The 14,545-nt window shown below is 44.0% G+C and overlaps 1 long non-coding RNA gene across 1 annotated transcript; it reads left to right on the top strand.

Annotated features, from left to right (window-relative positions):
- The first annotated feature begins 3,415 nt into the window (after positions 1–3,415).
- On the top strand, positions 3,416–7,970 carry LOC118500458. Its single transcript, XR_004903016.1, has 3 exons — positions 3,416–3,429; positions 7,217–7,221; positions 7,759–7,970. It is a non-coding gene; the product is annotated as an uncharacterized LOC118500458 (long non-coding RNA).
- Positions 7,971–14,545: the final 6,575 nt, after the last annotated feature.

The raw sequence follows: 14,545 nt of genomic DNA on the forward strand, positions 1-14,545 counted from the left end.
TATGCGAGGTTAGATGGAGCAGAAATAGTAAGAATAAGGAATAGGTACGTGGCATAATGTGAGAGAAAACAAAGTTTACAGCAACAGCAACAAAACTCAGGAAGATGGCATAATGGATTAAGACCAGGGAAGGTTGCTGTGTGGGATTTGGAACAGCAATAATACAAATACGTATATATAATCTGAATAAAAAGAATAAAAAATAAAAGTCCAAGAGTAGTGAGTCATGTGGAATATCAGTGAAGTCAGGGAACAATTAAACTGCTGTATGAAATGAAGTAAAAACAACATAAACAAAAAAATAGAAAAGAAGAAAGACACTTTTTAAAAAATGCAAGTTCTGATGAAGAGCAATTTGAAATTTGTCTCACTGTGGCACTCACCTTATGATTTCTTTCTGGGTCTATGATTTTCTATCAGCCCAGTGTCCTCAGTGGGTCATCCAACTTCTGGCAACACAGTCTGTATCTCCTTCCCCTGCCTCTAGAGTGAGCTTCAGTTGAGATGGAGAGGATGAGGTCTCTCTGTCTCCCCTAGAAAGCACTGTTCAGTCTTCTGTGAACATTTTGGTAAGCTTCCCCTGCCACTACAGCTTCCATCTTAGTCTGTCCCAATTTATTTCCAATAATATATAGTTTCTGGGGAAATAGCTGGCAATCAGAAACCTCTTGGCAACCTGTGTCAGCTCTTTCCTGCTTGGTGTGGTCTGAAGCTCTGAATGTGAGCCAAGTCTGTTGGCACCCTGAATTCTCCTTATTGCTCTCTGTTAACTTCCTGTTTTGATGGCCTCAGTGACTTAAGGCCCTAGCACCCCATGTACTTTGCCTCCCTGTGGGGAGTTCAAAATGGGTCCTTTTAGGCATTAGTCTTGCAGTCTTAGTTTTACAGAAAAGCTCCCTGCTGGTTAAGCCTTCACAGCCGGTTTTTGCAGATTTTCCTGGCTCCTGCAGTCAGTGGGGGATTGGGCTCAATTTTCCCTTCCTGGTGATTCATTCCTCCAAGTAAAGGGGCTCAATCTGGCCTACAATAACCACAGGTGCACAGTTTCCAGCTGACTGCCCTCACTGAACTCCACAGCCCACACTCTCCACTCTGAGCAGTTACACAGGGCTTGTGCTAATAAACCACCTCGCTTTGCACCCAATCCACCAGGTGCACTGAGTGGGAGCAAATGTGGCTACATCCTTCCTCCTTGTTGGCCAGGGAGCTGCATGTGTGTGTGGTCCCTGCCCAGCACATCTCAGTTCCCCTCTTGAAAAAAGTTTTCAGGGCACTGCTGGAGTTCCAAGCCACTGCCTGGTTTTCCACAAATTCCAACTCTCTGGCAAGTCAAGAGTCTACTCAGTTATGGCCAGTCACAGCCCTCCTCTTCCCACAGCTCCAGGTGTAGCCAGAATTCTCTCCCCCACCCACTCACACACGCACTCTCTAGCACCATCCTGGCTGGCAGCTGCCACCCCAGCTAAGGTGTGCATGTGCAGCCTGTTTCTCCCAGGTGACTCTGTGCTCCCACCACTTGTCTGTGGTTTCCCCACCCTGGGAGAGGAGGGAGCTGCTAGGCTGCTATCCCTGATGCTGCTCTCTATGGATGTTTCCTCATAGCAGCCTCGGTTTCTGGTGCCTCGCCCAGGGACTTTCCCCACCTCCTATAAAACCTTACCATATAATTTGAATCATCCTTTTACACTTGTCTTCCAAACTTCATATCAGCTAAGATTCTCTTGACTGTTCCTTTTGTTTTCTCGAAAGATCAGCTAAGCATCCCAGTTGTGTGCATGAGAAAGTGTGTTCACCTCCCACCTACTTCACTGCCATCCTCTGTGCATTCTTTGCGATTGGAATAAATTTCACCCAAATTTTTTTTAAAAGAAGACAATAGTTTTCTTTAAATATATTTTATTGATTATGTTATTACAGTTGTCTAGTCTTTCCCTCCCATTTATTCCCCTCTGCCCTGCACCCCCCTCCTACCAGTATTTCTCCAGCCTAGTTCATATCCATGGGTTGTACATATAAGTTCTTTAGCTTCTCCATTTCCTATACTATTCTTAACCTCCCCATGTCTATTTTGTACAAACTATGCCTCTTAATCCCACACCTTTTCCCCCCTTCTCCCCGCTCCCCCTAACTTCTGATAACCCTCCATATGATCTCCATTTCTGTGATTTTCTTCCTGCTCTAGTTATTTGGTTAGTTTGTTTTTGGTTTTGCTTTTGTTTTTGTTTAGGTTCAGTTGATAGTTGCAAGTTTGTTCTTATTTTACTGTCCATATTTTTGATCATCTTCTTTTCTAAGATAATTCTCTTTAACATTTCATGTAAGAGCTTGATGATGATGGATTCCTTTAACTTGACCTTATCTGGGTAGCACTTTTTCTGCCCTTCCATTCTAATTGATAGCTTTGCTGAATAGAGTAATCCTCAATGTAAGTCTTTACCTTTCATGACTTCAAATACATCTTTCCAGCCCCTTCTTGCCTGCAAGTTTTCCTTTGAGAAATCAGCTGATAGTCTTATGGGAAATCCTTTGTAAGAAATTGTCTCCTTTTCTCCTTATACCTTTAAGATTCTCTACTTCTCTTTAACCTTGGGTAAGGTAATTATGATGTGCCTTCATTTGTGCTTCCTCGGGTCCAACTTCTTTGGGACTCTCTGAGCTTTCTGGACTTCCAAAAGTCTATTTCCTTCACCAGACTGGGAAAGTTTTCAATTTCTTGCTCTTGTTCTTCTCCTTCTGGCACCCCTAAGATTCAGATGTTAGAATGTTTAAAGTAGTCCCAGAGGTCCCTAAGCCTCTTGTCATTTTTTTTGAATTCTTGTTTATTCATTCTGTTCTGGTTGAATGTTTATTTCTTCCTTCTGGTCCAAACCATTGATTTGAGTCCTGGTTTCCTTCCCAACACTGTTGGTTCCCTGTACATTTTCCTTTATTTCACTTTGCATAGCCTTCACTTCTTCCTCTATTTTGAGACCATACTCAACCATTTTAATGAGCATCCTGATTACCATTGCTTTGAATTCTGTGTCTGATAGGTTGGCTATGTCTTCATCACTTAGTTCTTTTTCTGGAGTTTTGATCTGTTCTTTCATCTGGGCCATATTTTTTTGTCTCAGTGCACCTTTTACATAGTAAGCAGTGGAGCCTTAGGTATTCACCAGGGCAGGGAAACCCACATTGCTGACATGTGGAACTGGATGTGGGGGAGGGGTCTGAGAGAGAACAATGTCACTTGCTAGGCTCTCAGCCAGCTTTCAGTCACTTCCCCTACTACCCACAAGCAAATTGGGCCCTTCTGGTGCTGATTCCCAGGTTGGACAGTTTGTGTACATTCTAGGACCCTGTTGGTCTCTCCAACAAACTCTTCTGTGAGGCTGGGAGCTTCTCCCACTGCTGCAACCCCCATAGGTTTTCTCAGTCAGAGGTTTTGAGGTTTTATTTCCCCATGCTGGAACCCTGGGTTACATGGTCTGTCTCACTCCTCAGTTGTTCCTCCTGGTTTATCTGCATGCAAATGTGGAACCACCTACTCTACCAGCTGCCACCTTGCCATGAGTCCTCTCTGCCCCGTCTGCCCATCTCTGAACCTCCAACCAATTTGAATGAATGTTTCTTCTTTAAATTCTTGATTGTCAGGCTTCCATACAGTTTGATTTTCTGTTAGTTCTTCTCATTTTTTGCTTTTAAATTTGTTGTTGTCCTTATTTTAGTTGTGCAAGGAGGCAAAATGTATCTACCTAGACCTCCATCTTGGCCAGAAGAGATAGCAGTTTTCTCTTTTAGCATTGATTGACCCCAGTATAAATTAGGGGATGGAGAGATATGGCCTGAGAACAGGATCAAGGACTATAATAGCATGCTATAGTTAGATTTATTCTGCCAGAGGGAAGGCAAATGATCTGAAATTCCTTTTGTGCAGGCCTTTATAGCTCTGTACCAAGAGCCCTCATTTTGACCCAGCCCCACTCTGACAGAACTTATGAACCCAAGTGTTGATCAATTAGAAAATACCCTGCTTAGTTCTTCACCTGTCTCTCAGGAGGAACTAATGGGATCCTGGAGTTTGAGAGCCTCTGCTCCTGCCTCAGAGCAGAGCAACCTCTCCATCACCTTACTATATAGACTACCCAAAGTCACCAGCTGAGGAAAAACTCAGCCCAGCAGGACATACTAGGAGTGGCACTCTTTATCTCCCTACCACTCCTACACTCCTTTCTTTGAGGGAGGTAGCAGATGCTAGAGGCACTAGAAGGGTACAAGTGCCCTTGTCTATAACTGATTTTCAGCAATGTAAAGACAGGTTAGGGAGTTTTTTGGATGACACTTTGCATTTCATTAGTAATTTCCAAATTTTTACTTTACTATGTCATGGAGAGATTTGTACATAATTCTGACCACCTGCTGTTCCCCAGGTGAGAAACAGTGGATCTGGGAAGAGGCCCATAAACATGCAGACCGGTTGCATACTCAGAACCTTGGCACTAACCAGCCTGTTGCTGAAGCCATCCCAGACCAGGATCCTGACTGGGGATATAGTATTCAAGCAGGGCAGCAGAGTAGATTCAATGATAGATTGTCTACTGGCAGGAATGGGAAACTGCATCAGGAAACCTGTGAATTATGAAAAGATTAGGGAAATCACCCAGGCAAGGAAGAAAACCTACTTCTCTTCAGAAACAGACTAGTAGAAGCCTTCTGAAAATATATGAACTTAGATCCACTCTCCCCAGAGGACTAAATCTTGATAGGACAGCATTTTGTAAGATAGTATGTCCCTCATATTTACAGGAAGCTTCAGAAATTATAAATGGGTCCATAGCCACCCTCCCAAGACCCCATGGGATATGGAACCCCATATCCCATGTCATGGATATGGCATTTTCCATCTTTAACAATAGGGATTTGGAGGAAAGAAAACAGGGTAAGAAGGAAAGGGGTAAGCAAGCTGAGCTCCTTGCTGTAGTCTTTAGTAGTGCTATTGGTGGAAACCAGCCCCATCAGAGAGCTCGTGGAGGCCTCAAAGCAATCATGAGCAAGATGATCAGACCTATTATAAGTGCAAGCACTCTGGACACTGGGCAAGGAACTGCACTTGACTGCCTCTGGGACCCTGTCCTCTTTCAGTTCCGACCCCTGGCACTGGAAGGTAGACTGCTAATGTTCTCAGAGTGGAAAGGGGCACTCTAGAAGACTGAGAGTGCTTGGGGAACAGGTTGGTTCCAGGGAATACTCATATTCCCATCTCTACTGAGGAACCCCAGGTAACTCTGGATGTGGACGGTATGAAAATCAACTTTCTTGTTGATACTGGAACCACTTATTCTGTCCTAACTCTTACTCTGTATCTCTTTCCTTCAAATCAGCTAAGATAATGGGTTTCAAAGGAAATCTTAAGACCTATTTCTATACTCTCTCTATCACTTGTCAATTTGAGAGTCAAATATTCAAACACTCCTCTTTGATTGTCCCTTAGTTCCCTATCCCTCGTTTGGGCCAGGACCTTTTAGCACAAATGGGAACCATCCTGTTGCTTCCTGAAGAGCACTTGAGTTAAGCAAGGTCATGATAATCAGTAGGAGCCAAACCAGGAGGAGGTCCCAAGTTTGGTACTGGGCACAGCAAACCTGTTAGTTCGGGAGTCAGAGACTACAGGAAGAGCAAAGACTACATTACTAGTTGAAATCTCATTAAAGCCCTGGTCAGGTTATCCTCACAGGAAGCAGTATCCTATTAAGTGAGAGGCTTCAGAAGGGTTGCAGCCTATCATAACTAAATTTATACAACATGGGCTAATAGTTCCTTGTCAATCTCCTTGCAACACTCCCATCTTACTGGTGATAAAACTCACTGGAGAGTATATGCTAGTCCAGGATCCAAGGTTAGTCAATGAAACAGTAGTCCCTTTATACCCAATAGTAGCTAACCCTTATACCTTGCTCTTGTAGGTCTTGATTATGCTCAGTGGTATTCAGTATTAGTTTGAACAGTGCCTTCTTTTGCATCCCTTTGCATCCTGACTCTCAGTACTTGTTTGCTTTTGAGTGGACTGATCCAAAGATGACGTTACATCAGCAATAGATTTTGACTGTATTGCCACAAGAGTTCAGAGATAGCCCCCACTTCTTTGCTAGAGTATTGGAAAAGGGTCTTAGCTACAATTTCAAGGAGGTGCAATTTTACGATATTTAAATGATATACTAATCTGCAGTCCCTCCAAGGAGGCTTCCAAGAGAAATACAATCCAGACTCTGAATTTCCTAGCTGAAAGAGGATATCAAGTATCAAAAAAGAAGGCTCGGATTACCCAATAAAAAGTACATTACTTAGGGTATATTTTGACTCTGAGGACTAGGTAATTATCACAGGAAATAATAAAAGCTATTACTGAGTTAACCCCCTGCTACAAAACAGCAGCTTCACTCTTTTTTAGGAATGGCAGGATTCTGTAGGATTTGAATCCCCAGTTTGGGGCTAATAACCAAACCTTTGTATGAAGCTACTAAGGGTTCAGAGACCAAACCCATTACATGGGAAAAGGAACATAATCAGGCTTTTAATAAAATCAAGCAAGCCCTACTTGAAACTTTGGCCTTATGTATACCTCACTTAAACAAGCCTTTCTCTCTATACATAGCAGAGAAGCAAGGAATTGCCTTAGGGGTCTTAGTCCAATGACAAGGAAATGAACCTTGACCAGTTGCATACTTGTCTAAAAAGCTGGACACTGTAGCAACTGGGTGCCCTCCTGTCTAAGAGAAGTTGCAGGCACAGCCATGCTGAGGAAGCTGCTAAATTAAGTATCAGGCAAAAGCTGTCTTAACTCCACATCAGGTACAAGGAGTATTAGAAATGAAAGGGGAGTCAGGAAGATAGCAACAATGTAGGTGGGAGCTGAACCACTTGCTCATGCACCCAACTGGGACACCTAGCCAAACTTCCAAAGAAAAGAGTGAACAGCCAAAAGAATCCCAGCTGATAGGAAGTTCAGAAGCCAAAGGCTGCAGAGGACACTTAAAAACAGATGGTAAGGAGATTGTGTAGGTCAAGAGGAAGGTCCCCCAAGGCATGCTCCAGAGACCACAGCTGCCGCAGGAGCATTGGAGGAGAGCTGGGTCAGTGATTGCAATTTAGTAGCTCCCTCCCTCCCCACCCCAGGGGGAAAGTCACAGACCCGTGCCAGGAGAAACCCAGTTTCTTAAAGTCACTGGGAAGATAAAAGAGGCAGTAAGAGATACACAGCCAGTGACATACCCTGGCTAAGGTGGTGGTCGCTGGGTGGGGTAGCAGTCACCCGCTGGGATAGTACCAGACAAATTGGGGAGACAGGTGATACCTGGAGCTGAGAAAAGAGGTGGGCCACAACTGGCCAAGCCAAAGATAGATCTGGACTGGTCAGAGAGTCCATCTTTATGGAAAGCTAGGCACCTGTGAGGAAAGGCAGGCTGCATCCAAGGGGACTAGCCTCAAAAGAGGATGTCAGCCACTATGCAAGATCTCTAGCACACAGAGACATCATGTGCACAGGGACCTCTCATGCACAGAATCCTCATGTCACAGTAGCCAGACGAGCCAAGAGGGAGGAGTGGTCTGCAATTTGCTCCCACTCACAGCACCTTACAGATTGATCAAAGGGGGGCAGCGTGGGCTCAGAGGGGTAACAGTGCCCAGAAGACTCTCAACAGAGGAACAGAGATGCCCTGAAGGCACAGCTCACAGGCCAACAAAGAGGGTAGAGGAGGGATGTGATTTGATCCCACTCAGTGTGAAACCAGAAAAGACACCAGTGTTCTGGCTACTTGTCACTACCAAACCCCATAAGCAATGACAGGGATTGAATCTTTATGGGTGCTTTATTCAGATGTCTGGCAATCTGAGAGGATGGTGGGTTCACACCCAAAAAAACCATCTTGTCTTTTTTTCCAGGCCAAGGTTTTTATAGTAGGGAATAAACAAGGTGTGGGAAGGGCTTTTAAAGTTCAGGGAGGATTAGGGGAAAGAAACGGCAACATTCCTGTTCTGGGCAGTTAGCTGTACCCAGGGGATGATGGTTATCTGTCTCTCCTTAGAACACAATGGCCTGGATGCCTCCACTTGTCCCCAAGCAGTAATCTTTAGCAGTGCCCCAGGAGGTCAGCTGTTTTCCCAGGAGCCAGGATGAGCCTTATCTATCTATAGTTTCTGAAACAAAAGCTTTAACATATACATTATGTGCTAGGCTTATAACTATTTACTTTAAACTACAGTTTTTCAACTCTTAAGTCCCCTATCATTCCACACCACTAATATTAAACTATCTTATTTCTATGAGATCAGCTTCATATGGAAGTATTCATTCTGTTTTTGGGCATGTAACTTAGCATTGGACTGCCTGGTAGGGGTTTGGAGACACAGCTCATTGCAGACTTACATAAGGGGGCACATTGTATGCAACAACAAGCTATAATACTGAAGAAAATGACAAGAATAAAAACAATAAAGGCCTCTTGAAGACCAGGTATACTAGACAGCCAGGAGCTTAGTTTACACAAGTCAATACTAAAGAATCCCTCTCTCTGTTTTGTATCGGATACTACATCATTTACTTGCTTTACTTTATGCTCTATGAGGTGTGAACTATGATTCAAGTTAAAACAGCAGAGTCCTTTAAATTCTTCACATCCATGATTATGCCTTAAAATAAGGTAGTCTATAGCTACACAATTATCCAGTACTGCTTATCTAACTTGTCCTAGTTCTTCACTAATGGCACTGACGGCCTGCGAGGTAGCATTCAAAGCTTTCACCACAGCACAGACTAATCTACTTATTTCTACATTCAAATACGTTACCATGGTTGGCATTACAAATATAGTTAAAGACACATATTCAGCAGGGCTAAAAAGGTGTAAGTTGGGTGATACAATTGGGTGTAAGGGAGAGATATACTAGAGATAGAGATATACTATCCCACTGAACCTGGGTCAGGTGGGGCTTCTGAGGCAAAAACCCCATCAGTCTTCCCAGAGAGCATGGTTCTTCATAAGTGTTTGCTGGAACATAGGAATAAACAGTCATTCCACATATTAGAAACCATCCTGTTGGCAATGCATAAGATGGTGCTGCAATTCATCTTCACAACTGCTGAGAGCACAAAACAGTTTTTAGTACCATAAACAAAAGTTGCACACTCTCTAGATGAGGCTAAATTAGTGACTTTCAATGAAAACATTTCCCTGTCCTTTGTAGTTACTGGAACAGGGTACAACCAAGAGGGGGGCCCCAAATAGGGATTTGGAATGGGGCCCAGAACTGAAGGTGTCCAGGAAATATTAGGATGTCCTCACCCCCACCTCCACACAGGTGTGGGCTGGGGGAAGGGACAAATGGAGCAGGGCCATTGAGAGCTGTTTTGCATAGCAACAGCTTTGCACATAACCTCTGGCATAGTCATTTAACATCTATAACCTTTAACTGGTTACATATATATGTTAAATAGCTGTGGCCATGCTCTGAGCCAGGAGAATGGAAGTAACTTCCTCACCAAAACATAACTGGGGCGGGGGGGGGGGGGGTCAGGTTCCCTGAGTTACAGCACCTGTGCGGGAGCTTGGAGAAGATTGGCTCCATGACATGGGGCCACACCTGCCCAGACTCAGGATGGCAGCCCAGTGAAGCTGAAAGGATATGAGAGTGCTGGCAAGTGTAGCCAATGATGGGAGGAGTCGGAAATGGAAGATTAGTGCAGGGATTTAAACAGAGACATGGCAGCCATTGGAGGGAGAAGCACATTGACTTTGGCAGAGTAACGATCCCCTCCCTCGTAGCCATTGTGGGGGGGAGAACCACACGGCTTTGCCAGAGTGGGGACTCCCACAGCCATTGTGCAGGGAGAGCCATGTGGCTTTGCCAGAGTGGGGACCCCCACAGCTTTAGAAGGGGGAACCACCACTCAGTTTTAGCAGAGATCCTGGCAACACAGCTGATGGTGCCGGGAACCGAGGGAGGCCTACCAGCCAAGATAGATTACTGGGAAGAACCGAGGGCTGCCTGAGCCACAGACTTCTATTTCTTTTCCTGAGATACGGTACCCCAGACTGGGCAAAGGGGGGAAGAAAGGACTGTGTGTGTTTGTGGGTGTTTTAAGGGACTTCGGGATTTTGTTGAAGACATTAGGTCACTACTTTAAGTCTGTACAGCATTAAACAAACATTTCCTTTCCTTTTCACGAATATCTGGCATTGAGAGATGTCTTTCCTATAAGGCGGCAGACATAACAAACCTGGGGGTTCCTTTAGGGTAGTAGTATATCACCCTTTGTGGTGGATACCAGCCAACAGTATCCATCCCTGCTGCAGATGCTCATTGAAACATGAGAAAAACATACACAGAGACAACTGGGTCCTGTGGGGAAATAGGGATGAAATGGCCACTCTTTCTAGTGGAGAGCACCTCGAGCCCCCATCTCAGTAGGTTTTTATTAAGAATACAGACTCAGTGTGTGGATTCACAGTCTTGCAGAAAAGATCAAAAGGAATAGGTAACTTTCAAAGGTGCTGACAGAACTCCCACTGGGATTCTGGGCAACGTTTGGAGTTTTATCATTTGAAAAGACTACAGGACCCAAAAGGCTAGTTTTCATTTCCTGTCCATGCCTTCATATTCTAATTTAATAACATCTTCCAGCAAGCAGATCTCACAGGATCTTGCATATTCCATGTCCCAGGCCTGATTACCCTGGGGGTCCGCTGACTCTGGTCTGAGCTGCACCACCCCTGTTATTTCCGCAGGCCCGAGTCAACAGAGGAGACAAAGGCAGCCAGGAGACTTGGAATTCTTACAACTAAGAACAAGGACTCAGGCTTTGACCAAGCCCAAGGGGCAGGGGTTGATGTCCATCACCCCTTCATTTCCACAGCCCTGAGTCTCTTCCCTGAGGCCTCTTTGTGATCATGCCTGTCTTAGATGATTACCCGCATGGGAAATCTTACCTGTCATTGGCTAACTGATCAAGCATAGGAGGCCAGGCACAGAACAGGCAGCGTTCATGCCAGGGAAATAAGTTTTATCTCCTTAGTGGGTCCTGGTCCGGAGGTCTCTCACTCAGCCTAAGTCACAGGGGGTTACAGCTTCCTGAGACCAGGCAGGGAGGACTCCAAAAGCCCTTGGCCTCCCCCTGTTGTTCTGTAACATGTCCCGGAAAGGAGTCACCAAAATATGAAACTGGAAAAGACACTAGTGTTCTAGCTACTTGACACTACCAAACCCAATAAGCAATGACAGGGATTGAATCTTTATGGGAGCTTTATTCAAATGTCTGGCAATCTGAGAAGATGGTGGGTTCACACCCAAAAGAACCATCTGGTCTTTCCAGGCCAAGGTTTTTATAGTAGGGAATAAACAAGGTGTCATGAGGGGCTTTGACATTCAGGAAGGATTAGGGGAAAGAAACAGCAACATTCCTGTCCTGGGCAGTTAGCTGTTCCCAGGGGATGATAGTTATCTGTCTCTCCCTGGGACACAAAGGCCCAGCTGCCTCCACTTGTCCCCAGGCAGTAATCTTTAGCAGTGCCCCAGGAGGTTGTTTGTTTTCCCAGGAGCCAGGAAGGGCCTTATCTATCTGTAGTTTCTGAAACAAAAGCTTTAACATATACATTACTTGCTAGGTTTATAACTATTTACTTTAAACTACAGTTTTCCAACTCTTAAGTCCCCTATTAAGTGCACCTCAGGACTGATCAAAGGGTCACAAAAGGAGGTGGATTATCAGAATTGCCCTGGTACCTGTGCACAGAATGGACAGGGCAGGCTGCATAGCACTTGAAGGCGTGGGCTAAAACTAGGTACCTGTGGTTGTTGTAGCCCAAACTGAGCCCCCATCCTCAGGGAAACACAGGAAAGAAAAAAGAAATGGAGTCCAGCCCTCCTCTGCCTTCAGGATCCAAGAAGACCCACAAAACCTGCTTTGCTGCTTTATAGTCAGCAAGAGGCTTTCTTTTTCCTTTTTTTTTTTGTTTCTTTATCTTTTTCAAGAGTACAAGACCTGGAGCTGAGAGAAAAACAGGGACAGATCCAGAAATAAGTCAGAAGGCAAACACCAACAGCTGAAAAAATTTCACTTTGCAATCCTTCAGAACTGGAATGTTGTTGTTTTTTTTTACTTGTCTTATTTCTGTTTAATTAGTTTTGTTTTGTTTTGTTTTGTTTGTTTGGTTTCATTGTTTGATTTGTTTTGTGTATTCTCCTGTAATGGTATAGCCAAGGGTAGGGGGCTCAAATATTGATTTGTAATGGAGGCCAGAACTCAAGGTATCTAGGAAATATTAGAAATATATATATATATATATATATATGTATAGAATGTCCTCACCCCCACCAGTCTGAGCTGGGGGATGGGACACATGGACCAGGGCCATTAAGAGCTGTTTTGCATAGTAACAGCTTTGCAGCTAACCTCTGGCATGGTCATTTAACATATCTATAACCTTTAACTGATTTCAAGGATATGTGGCCATGCTTTGAGCCTGGGAAGTAGAAATGACTTCTACCCAAGATGTGACTGGGAGGCAACTCCCTTTGGTTATAGCTGCATGAGAGCTTGGAGATCATTGGCTCCACACCATGGGGCCACGTCTGCCTGGACTTACTATGGCAGTCCAGTAAAGGTTGGCGAATGTGGAATGCTGGCAGGTGAAACTGATTGTGAGAGAAGTTGGAAATAGGGTGCAGAGGAAGATTGGCACTGGGACTTAAACCTAGGCCCAGTAGCCATGCCTGGTTGGGACCACGTGGCTTTGGAAGCAAGAGAGCCTTTGCTTGGAAGAAAAAGGGGTGAAAGGACTCTTGCTGGTGAGCCATGAGAAGGTGCCACATGATTCTGAATTAACTGGAGATCGTGCCAGCTACACAGCTGATGGTGGCAAGAACCTAAGCCACAGACGTCTACTTCTTTTCCTGAGATACAGCAGCCCATACTGGGCAGAGGGAGAAGGAAGGACTGTGTACATCTGTGGGTATTCTAAAGGACTTTAGTATTTTAATGAAGACATTAAGTCATTACTCTAAGTCTGTATAAATTTTTGAATAAATAATTTTTTTCCTTTTCACCAATCTCTGGCATTGGGAGATGTCTTTCCCCTGGCAGCCGTCAAGGAGAACCTAGTACAGGGTGGGGGCGGGGGGGGGGAATCCCAGGAACAAAAGGGGGGTTCTTTCAGTAATAGTATATAATTCACCCCTTTCCCGGGTCTGTTCTGTAACACTCCCTTTCATATTGTATTTTTTTTGTTCTTTCACTTCACCTGTATTCCAGTAACACACTACCCTTGGTCTTTTACTTTTTATTCTTTTTATTCAGGTTATATATTTTTATCATACTATAGATATTCCAAATCCTACACAGCTAAATTCCCTGCTCTTCCTCCATTTCATCATCTTCCTGACCTATATGATTGCTGTGGTTAACTTTACTTTCTCACACACTATGCCAAGTTTCTGTCCCTTACTCTCACTATTTCTCCTCCATCTAACAACACATAAGCACTCTGCTTTCTAAAATCAGCTCAGATTCTTTTTCCCTTCTAATAAGAATCTTATCTCTTTTTCATCTTTTATGAAAAGTGGCTAGTTGAGTGAAATAGCATCATTATTGCTATGCATCTTCAAAGGATTTCCTATTTGACAACTTCTTGTTATTACTTTAAATCCTATAGAAGACTCTCCCACTGTCATTCCATTTCACCTTTGCCCTGCCCCTGATAAGTTGAGGAAGGAATTTCTCTCATTTTTTTTCTCTCCCCCTTTTTTTTCTGTCTCTCTTTTTCTTTTTTCATTGGCTCACTTTTCAATCTCTCTCATCAGGGACTATACTCCTTGCTCTTATTAATTGGCTTCCCCATTATCTCAAAATCATTTTTCTTTTTTAAAAAATTATTTATTGTTGTTCAATTACACTTGTCTGCATTTACCTCCCCCCCACTCCCCCAAACCCCAGCCAAGCCCACCTCTCTCCCTTGTTTCCACCAACCTCTTGGTTTTGTCCATGTGCTTTTTCTAGTAGTTCCTGGAAACCCTTCCCCCCACTATCCCCCCAACTCCCCTCTGCTTACTGTAAGATTATTCTTAATTTCAATGTCTCTGGTTATATTTTGCTTGTTTGTTTGTTTTTGTGACTAGGTTCCAGTTAAAGGTGAGATCATATGTTATTTGTTCCTCGCTGCCTGGCTTATTTCACCTAGCATAATGCTCTCCAGTTCCATCCATGCTGTCACAAAGGGTAGGAGCTCCTTCTTTCTCTCTGGTGTGTAACATTCCATTGTGTAAATGTACCCTAGATTTTTGATAAATTCTTTTATTGATGGGCACTTAGGTTGCTTCCAGTACATGGCTATTGTAAATTGTGCTGCTATGAACACTGGGGTACATATGTTCTTTTGGATTGGTGTTTCAGGGTTCTTAGGATATAATCCTAGAAGTGAAATTGCCAAGTCAAAATGCAATTCCATTTTTGGATTTGTGAGAAAATTCTATACTGTGTTCCACAGTAGCTGCACCATTCTGCATTCCTATCAAC

The sequence above is a fragment of the Phyllostomus discolor genome, chromosome 5, assembly GCF_004126475.2.
Source record: "Phyllostomus discolor isolate MPI-MPIP mPhyDis1 chromosome 5, mPhyDis1.pri.v3, whole genome shotgun sequence".
NCBI classification, from domain to species: Eukaryota; Metazoa; Chordata; class Mammalia; order Chiroptera; family Phyllostomidae; genus Phyllostomus; species Phyllostomus discolor.